The sequence below is a fragment of the Ostrea edulis genome, chromosome 6 (assembly GCF_947568905.1).
Source record: "Ostrea edulis chromosome 6, xbOstEdul1.1, whole genome shotgun sequence".
Lineage (NCBI taxonomy): Eukaryota > Metazoa > Mollusca > Bivalvia > Ostreida > Ostreidae > Ostrea > Ostrea edulis.
The window spans coordinates 2,958,633-2,973,232 of NC_079169.1; positions in this window are offsets into that span (position 1 = coordinate 2,958,633).

The window sequence follows — 14,600 nt, forward strand, 5'->3', positions numbered from 1 at the left end:
TTGTTACAAGTTTTTTTCAGCTGGAACCAAAACATATTCCTCATGTAACCTATCTAATTCTTTTATCACTTCTGGATTACTCAACACAATAAGATATATATTGGCACGCTGTTTTTGGCTATATTTAGCTTTAAAACTTCATAGTTATTTCAAAGTTATAGTGTCGTAACAGAATAATGTCAAGCTTTTAAAATTTGGCAAGGTCTCTGTACACTTCATAGAGTGTGGAATATCTGGGACCACTTTCCCTTAAAGAGTATTGAGCTGGCAATAGTGTAAAATCTCCAAATTATACAAAATAAGTAACTATAAGAGTTAAATTAGTTAAGGTGTGATAGATAATGTAGTCATATCCGATGCTTTTCTCCATGAATCTCCATGTATCGAGTCTATTGTTTTAGTATGTTACATTTAGATATAAAGGTAAACAATGAAATAGTAGCATGGTAATTTGAGATCGACATAGAATATTCTCCATTTAGACAAGATTGTTAAAAATATATGAATGTTCTTACCAAATGAGCTTTGTCTGTTGTAAATAACAACCAAAGTCACATCAACCATTTGATCAAACAATATTTTGATCCATGGATTATGTACCCGGAGAGTATGCACAAGCAGTACATTTAACGGACACATTGTGATTGTGTCCGTTCCATATTCCGGTAGCTGTTTCACATATGCCCTGTCCATTACTATCCTGACGGTCTTGTTAGCAGCAACTATAAGTAGATCAATTATCAGGATTGTTTAATATATACTGACCATCATTGTAACATCACTTAAGTCTCTCTTTCTCTGTCTATCTCTCTAACAAACAGACAGACTTACACAGATTTTAATGGAGTAATAATGTCACAAGTTTCTTACTTAGTTCGTGGGATGGACATTCTAGGAAAAAGTAACTTATTATGGATGAAAAGGTAAAGATACCGAACAGTGATCAATGTCATAACCCCTGTAAGAAAAAAAATGAAAGGCGAAACAAGGACCCGTGGCCATATTGGAGGCAGGATCAGGTACCTAAAAGGAGTATTAAACACCAGTCATGTGTGTAGTAAGCGTTTTGAAACACGGATTCCAACAAAACGAGATAAACTTCAACGCGTTATTTCTATTCACAGTGCAAGAACACTTGTAATCGAATCTTGGAAATTTGATTTATCTTAAGAGTAGGTCAAAGGCAATTCCGATAGATATTCTTTTACTTGTTCTGAGAAATACAGTTTTAGTATGTATTTTCCAAAATGGATTGATCAAGGCAAATTCAACAGTTCATCATATATTCATTATCATGTCAGTTTTGTTCGTGGCCCTAACTGTACTGCATTTAAATATAGTTTTTTTTTATCGGGAAATACATTACAATAAAAAAGTGTACATGTAAGGTTACTACAAATAAAATATTGGTAAAAATGTAGATGTATCAAAATAGAATGACTTAATTCTAAATCCCACGATAATTTTCGTGCTTTAAAATTTAACAACCTAACCCAATAAGATACTTACCATTGGGACCGATCTGGTTTGCCTACAAAGACATATATTTTCGATTAACGTTATTTTGTACACTTAAAAATGCTAGAAGTGGTGTAAATCATACGTGGATTAAAAATATTGAAAGATCTTTTCGTAAAATTGAGAACCCAAAACGTTTCGAAAATCAACATTATCAAAACATATGAATTTTCAACACTTAACACGACCATTCCTCATTATAATTTAATGACCAGACTTTTTAACATCATGGACATATGATTCTTGAATTATAAGAGATTCATGGGCCTTAACAAACAATTTAGTACCATGTATCATATCTTCCAAAGCACATGACTCATGTGCATGAAATTTGGAAAATCAATAATGCAAAATATTTCTAACATATCATAAAATAATGAAGAGTTATTAATGTAATACTTATACGGTACCAATTTTGATGCACCAGATGCGCATTTCGACAAATAATGTCTCTTCAGTGATGCTCAACCGAAATGTTTGAAATCCGAAATAACAATGAAGGTTTAGAGCTATTATAGGGAAAAACAGTGTGCCAAAAACGTGGAGTCAAATTCGTCGAAGGATAAGAGCTATGCGTGAGGGAGATAATCCTTAATTTTGAAATGAATTTCTAAATTTTATAACAGCAATCTTATGGTGTTTGCCTCACCCTCTGGACCCATCCATAAATTTTACAATTTACCCTTTTACCAACAAAACACCAAAATTGGTTTAAATTTGTTAAGGCGTTCGGAAGAAGAAGCTGAAAGTGTTCAATCGGAAAGTAATAGGTCACTTGAGTGACTAAGATGACATTACTTTGTTAAATACCACTCTGATTCTACGCACAAGTATTCTGAAGTTGATATCAAAAGATTCTGAAGTTCCTAAGAGACAATACCAATTTTTATTTATCAGGGTCGCGTTTTACAAAAGAACTTACGACTTACGACAGACTTTACATACTGGAATTTTCCAGTTTATTTTGAGATCATTCACTCCAAATGCAAAGTATGTTTTTAAGAAAATGTTGAAAATTAAGTCTCACAACAGTTTAAATTAATTTATTTAAAGGTCAAGTGTGGTAAAAATACATTAATACATTTGAAAATACAGTTTATAATTCATTTAAACCCGATTTGAAAAGTATGTTGATGTGGTGTTTTTTAAATCCAGGTAAATGCGCAAAATACCCATTTAAAAATTGTTGTTTATAGAAACGAAAGGAGAGGAATTATCGCCCTTTCTTATGACGTCATCTGAGACAATTGTAAATGTAGTCGTTTACGCATATTACGTCTCTATATTATCGTTTTAATTTCTGTGAGAAATGGTCAGTTTTAGTAGCACCGTGGATAGTGACGGGGAAATACCGGTAATACCCTTGAGTTTAGGGATTCAACAATTTATGTTTGTACCTGCACCTGTTTCGAAATCATCAGATAGTAGTAATGTATATATAACATATACATGTATATGTTCGACAAACTTCTCACCGGAATCTTAGCTAAAGCCAGTCCATAGAAAGTTGGGAATGATATTGGAAAAAAAAAAGTTCTATCAAAAGATAACCCTTATATTTTGCAAGGAAATTAACTGAAAACCGTATATTATGCGTGTAGCGATCGTGGGTGTCTGAGCGGATCAAGATACCTACTTTTAATTAGATTGTGAAAACCAACACCAGAGATCTAACATACCTTACCTGGTTATGATGTGTTTAATTATATATGTATATTTGAAGAATGCCTTTTAGAAAAAAAGAAAAAACACCTATTGTGCACAACGTGTTATTTGTAACTCCCCTTTTACATCTAGATACAATATAATAACATGTAAATTAGGCCTATTAGTGCATGTAGTTTCTTCACAGCACACGTCAAATACGAAATTAAAATATAACGGCACAACTTTAATGAATTGTAGAATTTTGAGGTTTGATAGATTGATTGATTGAATATTGTCATATGGAGATGTCATCACTGCCGGTGAAGGGCTGTAAATTTTGGGCCTATGCTTGGCACTTATGACCATTGAACAAGGAGGGATTTTTATCGTGCCACACCTGCTGTAACACGGGTCCTCGGTTTTTGCGGTCTCATCCGAAGGACCGTCCCATTTAGTCGCCCCTTACGACAAGCAAGGGGTACAGAGGACCTATTCTAACCCGGATCCCCATTTTGCCTTAATGATTCATAATATATTAATTAATGCAGCACTTAAAAGCATCTTAGGAAAAGGAACAATTTAAACTAGTTTGCATAATCAACTTAGAATAAACACCTGGAAAATGGACTGATATTGATCTTGCAATAACTAAGGTTTTATAAAATTGTTTTTTTAACTTGAATTTATTTTCTTCTTTACTACATGTATACCCCCCCCCCCCAATATATATAGTGAAGAAATGAAATGATGAGTCCCTTATATATATATGACCATATATGTAGTATGACTACGACAATCTTCGTAAGATATTTCATTCGATAAAAGAAATAACATAAATTCGAACTAGGTGATGGATGACATTAATTTTTATGTGAAGATGCAAGATAATGTGCAATAGCAAACCCATTGAATACAATGTCGCATGAAAGCATACAGTGGTGGATGTAGATGATGGATTACATCCCCCTTTTTGGATTGAACTTTTTATAATTAAAATACATCCTTTCCTTTGTATTGTAGGATGCCCAGTTAATCATCACTTTGCACTTTGTTTAAAATCAAACAAGATGATACGTGTGAGTTGATGAAACCTGATCCTCGTTAATTAAAGTGTCGCTCACTGATCCTCGTGGCTTGTCATAAATCTCAGTGTCTCTTTTCAGTTTCAGTGTCTGAATTCTTCGAAATTTAGAGTCTTTTGGGAAAAGAAACACACGTAATCTCTGTCCCGATTTCACATTGCAGTTAAAATCAGCGTATTGTGCCAAAAATGCAGGACCTTTCTATGTAAACACTATAAAAGCCTATCAATGCGGGCGATAACTCACACCACAACACAATTATCGATCGCTCAGGTTAAAGTTTGATAGCGCCGTGTAATTCACGTCAAATGATTTTCATTAAAATTGCCATGGAAAATAATTCATAAGTGTACGACAGACATTTTTCTGTATAATACTCAAGTTTTAGGAAAATCACTGTACCTGACCTTTAAGTAATAACTGTGTAACACAGTTTAAGATTTGCGATTTTGTCGTAAGTTGTTTTGTAAAACGGGCCACTGGTCTTGCAACGGTCTGCTTGAATTTCCATAGGCGTGAAGTGTGCTAATTTATCAGCTGACTTATTTAAACTTGATTCATTCAAAAGTTTTTAATATTTTGAAATTGTTAGAGGTACGTGAATCGTTTTTAGAATTTGTAGTGTAACTTCGATTCAAGCTCTGAAAGTTTTATTATATACGACAACGACACAGAAAAGGTATTCCTCAATTAGAACTTATATGAAATACGTAATTCAATACAAACCTTAGACAGAATGCAGTGTTGAAATGCAGGTTTGTCAGACATAGATTCAGATTTCCATAGACAAATGACATCACACTGGAATGTTCGGGGTCTATCAGCACATTTGTGAAGAGCGCTACACCACCAAGGGTCTTCACAAACATTGACACAGAGTTTGACTGCTTTTCTAAATGTAACATTATATTGAGGAAAGACAACTTCGAATCCATCCGTACTCTTTCCAAAGAACCGAAGATGAAATGGTACTAGTTTTTCCTGAGAAAAAGCATTGTTAAGCACAACAACACAGATTATGAAAGATACAATGACGTATACCATTATTTTCTTTTGCGTAAGAACGTTTCAGTTAGATCTGCATACTAAGTAAATCATGTTGTTATGTAACACAGCACCTCAAAACAATTTGTGTCTCAAACCTCATTTGCTTATTGGAAATTTTCATTACGAAAGATTACCGCTTGAATTCATACCAACAACTTACGTTTATTTGAAATCGTAATGCATTTCTTCAAAATTGATAATTATCGGTTGGTTTAAAGAAATACGGATATGGTTTGATTTATTTTGCGCCCCAAACAGAAACCAACAAATTTTCTCCATATGTACAAGTATAAACATAAATGATTAGCAGTATGGTATTTCTACTGTTATTAAGGAGTGGTGTATTCATCATACAGAAGCATGAGTCATCATCATATTTAAGGGTTATGAGAGGCTACCATGACAATAATATGATAATTATCAAGGGAATGATATTTACTGAATATGTATAATGTAGCTGTGTGACATTAACGACATTAAAAACACATGTTGAGAATTCACTCATACGAATGTAATACAGCGGGATGTGATACAATGGAAAGTAATACTATAGAATGTGATCACCCTGCAAAAAGTTAAATAATCACCACCTTAGAAATATACATGGTACAACAAATTTTTGCATTGCAATAAACATAATAATATAATCATTATCGTCATAACACGTGTGTTCTCAATATAGAAATAGCTGTAACAGTTTTGAATGAAAGGTGAAGATAGCGAACCGTAATCAATCTCATAACTCCTGTAATCTAATTCACAAATAGATCTCTGCTGTACCTGTCTAACACATAGAAGTTGACTATTTACAGTTTACATTTACGCTAATTTTGACAAAAGTATTTAACATACAAAATTATTGTGTCGCTCCCCAGCACTCAGAATAACATAATCCAGGAAACATGCAGTTTGAAACTTTTCCACACTCTGTTGGCGTTGATTACTAAACATGTCGACTATTTAAAATAAGTTGAAATTGTTGTAATGTTAACATGTTAACGACACACCAAAACAATCAAAATAGTTTACGTATGCATAGTCAGTGTAACGATGAGTTAGCAAGTAGATATCTATCAAGTATTGGCATGATGACAATTCTCATCTTATACACTTTACAACTTTGCAATGGTGTCGACATTCCTAAGTCTGTATCTTCAGCTGGTGACGTTTTTGTATCAAATGATTTTGTTAGGAATGAGACATCAAAATTGAAAACTCCTAAAAATTGTCTAGTTGTCTGTTTTGGTCTTGATTAACATTGTAATCAGCCTCTGCTGGTGGACTGTTAGTCCCCGAGGGTCTCTACAGCCCAGTAGCTAAGTACTTCGTTACTAGCTTGAAAATACGGATGTATATTTAATTGCTGTTATAATATTTAGAAATTCATTTCAAAATTAAGGATTATCTCCCTCATGCATAGCTCTTATCCTTAGACGAATTTGGCTCCACTCTTTTGGCACGCTGTTTTTGGCTATATTTAGCTCTAACACTTCATAGTTATTTCGGATTTCAAACATTTCGGTTGAGCATCACTGAAGAGACATTATTTGTCGAAATGCGCATCTGGTGCATCAAAATTGGTACCGTATAATTATTACATTGTAGGAGGTCCTAGGTCTTGGTAATCAATTCCTAATAAAATGATATTGTGAAATATAGTTGACGATAGTTAAATCTTTTTTCTTCTTCACTGAATTACTATTGGAAAAACTTTATATTTTAGTTTAACAGCAACCTAACAACTCAATCCAGTCCAGTTAGGGTTGGTGCTAATTACTTCACCCTGCAATATATCTCTTACGGCAAACTAACAATTCGACTTTATGACAGACGGGATGATTTCAGGTTCTCCATCGTCAACTTCCCTTATTACCTGCATATAGTCTTTATATCTCTCAACTGATTCGATATGCTAGAGCTTGTTCTGCTTATGGTCGTTTTTTTAATCGAGGAAAGCTACTGACAAACAAGTTAATGGTGAAAGGGTTCCAACAGTCTCGTTTAAAGTCTGTATTTTGCGAATTATAGGGTCGTTATGACGATCTAATTTGCCAATACAACTTATCATTGGGTCAAATGCTGTCATATCGACTGTTAGACCGTTCTTTGCACAATGATTTTGACTACGGATTACTCCGTTTATCTGATCAAGGGCTCATGGCGGGTATGACCGGTTGACAGGGGATAGGCACCTGATCCCACCTCTGGTGTTCCAGGGGTCCGTGTATGCCCGACACTCGGTTTTGTATTTCTGATGACTGTTATGAGACTGATCATTATTCGTTGTCTTCACTTTTCGTGGAGTGATTTAGTTCGAATATAATTGTTTGAATTTTTCAGTCGACGGGGAGTTGGACCTCTAGTGGTATTCTGAATGTATCACCGAAAAGAATATAAATGGCTTCAGTATGTTATATATTTACTTGATGTGCTCCCCCGTACGCCTGCATAATTCCGCTTAACCACGGTTATCTAAAGGTATTAACATTTGTAGTACTAACTGTACAGTAATCATAGGCAATATTCAATAAATTAAAAAAAAAACATTCATCTTTTCTAAGTTTCAAAACAATTCATAGAACACAAGAAATGTAGATGCTATTTGAGGGAAATTTGACAATATTAGAGTTTGCTGAAGTCCATATGTCACTGAGTAAAATCAATAAATAGCCTGGTTTGACCCCTCCAGTGTTCAGTCGATGGAGGCAAGTATTAAAAGTTGAAGATAACGAACAGTGAATGATCTCATAATTCCAATAAGGAATACAAAATAGATATATATGCATATACTAGAAGTAGAACGAAGTATCTAGAGGAGTAAGCATCCCTTGTCGACCAGGTACTCCCGCCGTGAGCCCTTTATCTTGAACAGGTAAACGGAGTATTCCGTAATCACAAACAGCGTACCAAGAACGGCCTAACAGTTGGTATGAAAAACACCAGATACCATTTGACCCAATGACAGGCTGTATTGGGGAACTAGATAACATAAAACATTCACATTTCATATCGCGCAGCAATATCAAAGCGTGCTTTGTATAAAATGCTATATACATTGTAATTTATTATTCAAAAGAAATTTATGCTGACTAAGTGAAACACTTATATAAGTATATTCAGTGACGGAGTGGGAATTATATCATTTAAAGTTTCTAAGAATTACCTTGCATGTACATTTGTGCTGGATGCTCCACAAATGGGAAAAATCTTTGAAAAGTTCACATTTTTATTTTTGTTTTACCTTGCATATCATATCATTCATACCTACCGTGTATGTGGCAAATACTGCATGTAAGAAAATGTCACAAATATACATTAAACACCATCGGCATGCAGCATATATTCAGAGTCATTAATTTTCGTTTTAAAATATATTCAAACCAGAGACTCATTTTTAATGTCGACAAAAATTGATAACCATTTTCTGAATTAATTTCTTCATATCTTGGGCAGTATATGGAATTTTGGGATGAACCTAAACGATAGAATTGCCCGTGATCCGTATTCAAAATTATTGTGTCAAAAATGGTCTAACAATCGGTATGAAACACGTCAGATAGCATGTGACCCAATGATAGACTGTGTTGACTAACTAGATCGTTATAACGAACATAAAATTTGCGAAATGCTGACTTTAACCGATACTGTTGAAACCCATGTACCATTAACGTGTTTGTCAGTAGCTTACCTCGATTTAAAAACTGACCATACGCAGAATAAGCTTTTGCATATCGAATCAGTGGAGAGATATAAACACCATATGCATTAAAATAGAATGATTTAAATGTAAATTCTACACCGTTTTTTCCTGTAGTTTTTCCTAATTATTTGAAATGAAAATCATCAAAGTGAGTGACATGAAGCAGTGAGATACGTACCATTGGGATCGATCTGGTTTGCCTACAAAGACATGCATTTTCAATTAACGTTATTTTCTACACTCAAAAATGCTAGAAGTAGTGTAAATCAAATATGGTATGAAAAATGAAAGACCTTTTAGTGAAATTGAAATCACAAAGCATTTCGAACATCAACAGCATCAAAGCATGCGACTTTAAATTACTTAACGCTACCATTTTCAACGATAAGTTAATGACTAAACTTTTTGATACCAAATACAGCTGATTCGTCATTTGTAATAGGCCCTTAACTAACACCTGAGTACCATGAGCCACGTCTTTCAAAACCCATAAGTCATGTGCATGAAATTTTAGAAATTAATAAAGCACAAATATTTCTAACACCTGCATAAAATAATGAAGATTGTATTAATTTTGATGGTTTTTTCCCCATTTTCGGGTTCCAGGAAGGTCCATATAATTTACGATTTCCTACTTACCCATATATTACCAAACTTGGTTCGAATTTGTTTAAACAGAAAGATCAAAGAGCTCACCTGGGTGACTCAGATTACCTGAAAGCAGGACTTTGAATATCTATATCTTGTGATTAGTCATCCAAATCTACTTAGCTAAAAACCACTCTGAATCTACTGATTTGTACTCTGAAGTTGATATAAAAAATATGATAGGGTTCTCAATGGACTTACATAGTGTTTGGTGATAAGATTTTCCAGTAGGGCATGGGCATGAAGTGCGCCCCTTTATGAGTTGACCTTTTACATTCTGATGAGGATTATTTATTAAAAGTATCTATATCTGGAAGTTTAAAGCTCCGTGAATCATTTTGGAGTCGGCACTTTACATGCGATATAAGATCAGAAAGTTTTATGATATACACAAAACAACGCAGAAAATGGATTCTTCAAACAGAACGTATAGGATATATGTCGTTTAATACAAACCTCGGACAGAATGCAATATTGATATCCAAGTTTGTTAGCCATAGCTTCAGATTTCCATTGACATATAACATCACATTGGAGTGTTCGAGGTCTATCAGCACATGTGTGATAACATTGTGTTGAGGAAAGACACATTCAAATCCGTCGCAACTCATTCCGAAAAACCGAAGATGAAATGGTATTTGTTTTTCCTGAGAAAAAAGCAATGTTAAGCGTAAGAGAAAAGACTATGATATATATATATAATAATAACGTGTAGCATTATTTTGTATTACGTTTGGACGTTTTTCTTTATATTTTGTAATGTGCTTTTTTCAAATATGCATTGTAATGACTAACACAAATTTAAGATACGATAACCTAGGTTGGATAAATCTGAGATCGGCTCATACATTATCTAGATATTCTATGCCTGAGCATGCCTTCTAAAACTAATTAACGCGTGTACTGCAATTTTATCAATTTAACTATTGAGTTGCAATGAAATACATATGTGATATTTGCTGAGAAACTGAATAGGTCGTGTGATTGACCATGCTTGATTGCATACCACCTAATTATGCAAAACCTATCTGAACAGATGCGTGAAGAAAATACACAATTTGGTGTACGTTGTATTGAAAAAAATTAATTCTTGAAACACTTTATCACCTAAATAAAACATACTGTACAAAAGACTAAAGTACCATAAAATGTACAATATATCATATACCACAATTTAATACAAAAATAGAGAATAAACATTTCATACATCGGATAAATTCGATCACATGTCTCTACAAAAGCACATCGTATATTAATCTTCCAAATGTGTTTCGAATCTCATACGTTGTTTTGGAACCATCTATCAATGAAGACAATGGTGTCTAGATAATTCTCCTGTATTTTCAAATAAATATTTGCAGCGACATAAATTGTCCATTTATTCATTCATATTCTAGTACATGTCAAATGTGGATTCTGAAAAAATCTAAAGAATTGTTAGTAAATTTGAAATCGCAAAACCTTTTTCAAATCAACAACATCAAAACTTATGACTTTTCAAGACTTTACACCGACCATTCGTCACATTCAGTTAAAGACTAGACTTTTTGACATCATAGACAGTGGGGAAAAACAGATGTTTGAATCTAATGATCAGTCATAAAAATTACTTTGTTAACACATTTCTGATTCCATGCATAAGTACTCTGACGTATTTGCAAGTTGTGGGAAGCGGATTTTTTTAGCTCTGATTTTTTCCTGATTTTATAAGATTTTACGGTGATCTACAGAATAGTTTTGGAAGAGATATGTGTAAGTGGCTTGAAGAAAGACGTAGAGAGTGGAAAATGAGAGGAAATCAGTACAAAATAAGGTGAAAAGGGACAAGAAACATTGACAGTAGTAGTGAAGAGATTTCTAATTTCGCCACTTTGTAATCAACCATAGAACCCGGCTACATCGCAGCCTGTCCGTCACATAAGTGATATCCAAATTGACTATCTTAGTGCCAAGTTAGATCAAGTTTGATGCAAGCTGAATAAACTAGATGATATAGATGATAGGTTAAGGAGATATGAAGAATATCTTGGACATGTGAAACACAATGTAGCCGAACTGAAAAATAAGCATGGTTGTATTATGGGGAACGTACATCGATCAGTCACATGTTTGATAAGATGACAATAAATATGAGACAACAGTTACAGGAAGTGAGTAGAGATGTGTCGCGTAGATGTGTCCGTAGATGATTCATATCTAAGAGTGCTCAATTCCATGATCTTAGAGAATGTCACAGCGAACTACAATGGCGATCAATACGTGAACACTAAATATCCATAGGCATAGCAGAGAAGTGACGCATCTGTGTTCGTACCGATAGGAGGAAGTGGTACGCGCGAACAGGTCAAGGAGCGCGCGACGGCGGCCAGACCAGATATTGTACAAAAACAAAAAGACGCTAGATACCCGCGGAGGTATCCTTTACATAATCCATTCGATTAACATTATTATGCAAACAAATGCAGTTTCTCAAAAATTCCAAAAATATCATTACGGCATGATGTTTAATTTATTAATACTATTAGGGTATTGATCAAGACTATAAAATAATATGCTACAGATTATTTACAAAATTCAACACTACACGCAATAAAGATCTTATGTGCGAAAATTGGCAATACAATGTCTCGATCGGCACGTGCTATCTAACGGACGTATCATCACACACCACCTAATTGGAGGGAGGTGTTGACAGAGTACAGGTAATCGCTACAATTAGACAGTTTGGCTTGTTTTCTTTATAATTTACGCCTTCCTCAAATTGTCCGACACAGACCTTCCCTAAACAAAATTACCGTCCGGATTAACGGTACAATTTTCAATGCAATATAACGTTTTGTAGTAAAAAGTGACCGTCCGGATCCGGAACGCGAATTTCCGGATTAATGATGCAAAATAATGTATAAAAATTCTGTTCCCTAGAAAAATCATCCGGAAGGTGAAGCGTCCGGATTAATGGCGTCCGGATTACCGAGGCTCCACTGTAAATAAAAATCCTATTAATTTGTCAAACTCAAAAAAGATTATAATATGTTTCACAGACATCCCCCCCCCCCCCCAGAAAATTTACATATTATTGTGTTAAAAGATTTTCAAATACGAAAAGTGAATATAGCGAACAGTGATCAATTTCATAACTCTTATAAGCAATAGAAAATAGATAATTGGGCAAAAACGAACCCCCAGACACACCAGAGGTGGGATCAGGTGCCTATGATGAGTAAACATCCCCTGTCGACCAATCACTCTCCGCCGTGAACCCGATATCCTGATATACATAAAAATAAGCATGATGTATCTTTTCATAGACAGGCTACTACGACGCAGGCCACTGACAAACAAGTTGATGGTGCAAAGGTTTCAACATTTTTGTTTAAAGTATTTTGCATTTTGCAAATTATATGGTCGTTATAAAGATCTAGTGTGCCAATACATTCTATCATTGAGGTAAATGCTGTCGGACGTGTTTCATACCGATTATTCTTGGCACACTGATTTTGTCTACGGATAACTCCGTTTACCTGATCAAGATATATGACTCACGGCGGGTTTGACCTGTTGACAGGGAATGTTTACTCCTCCTAGGCACCTAACCCCAGAGGTCCGTGTTTTGTCCACCTCTCTATTTTGTATTGCTGAGTTATGAGATTGATCACTGTTTTATAGGATTGTAGTTGTCTATATTCTGGTATACATAGGCAATATTATGTACGCTGAGAATGAAAACCAAAATAAAAAATACTCGTAATCTAAGAAATGAAACTTATAATTTTTCTTATGCATTGAACAATTGGACGGAAAACTTTACCAATATGCGCGCGTAGCGCATTGATGAAAAGTTTACCGTCCAATTTTTTGTTTGATACATGCATAATGTAAAACTTATACGGTACAAATTTTGATGCAGCAGATATGCATTTCGACAAATAATGTCTCTTCAGTGATGCTCAAACGAAATGTTTGATATCCGAAATAACAATGAAGTTTTAGAGCTATTATAGGGAAAAAGAGTGTGTCAAAAAAGTGGAGTCAAATTCGTCTAAGGATAAGAGCTATGCGTGAGGGAGATAATCCTTAATTTTGAAATGAATTTCTAAATTTTATAACAGCAATTAAATATACATCCGTATTTTCAAGCTAGTAACGAAGTACTTAGCTACTGGGCTGTAGAGACACTCGGGGACTAACAGTCCACCAGCAGAGGCCTCGACCCAGGGGTCATAATGTAAAACTTGAATAAAGAATTTTAAATTTTATTTCGTATCAGTTAATTATGTTTTTAAATAGAAAATCAAACAGTTTCTCTCATCCAAAATATTGAATAAGCGTTTTTGAAATGGCGCGTATGAATACAATTACGTAAAAATGAAAACAACAACAAACTGGAGTTCAGGTCAACTACAGTTACTGTGTAGAACACTAAATGTATTATAACCCAAATTAAAACTTAAGTAGATATAAAGGAATAGAATAAGTGCTGACCAGATGTATGCTGCATTGTGTTGGAGCAGACTTTAAACACTGGTAGTGTCGTAGAAACGGTGGAATGCGACTCAGCTCCATTTCAATATTACGCAAAACACTCAACACCTCTTCATCTAAATCACCCTCGTTGAGTTAGCGCCATATAAAGCAGTTTAATGTCAATGATATCTCCCAGATCACCTTTTGATCCGCATGTTCTTGAACTCGTAAAGCAGACGACAAATACCAGGAACTATTCTCCCATGCCATCACTAGGCTTTTGTGTGTTGTTTCTTTAAATCAATTTGAATTCTATTCATATCTTTGGTTGTGTTTATTTTTGATAAAAAAAAAAAATTCAAACGCATATAGTTTCGTTTACAATGCTTGTGTAGAAATTCGCGTTCTATAAATAACGCGAAAATTAAAACGGAGAAAACACATTCCGGAGAAAAGTAATCCCAAGTGCTTGGTGCAGATGAACTCCGGACGAA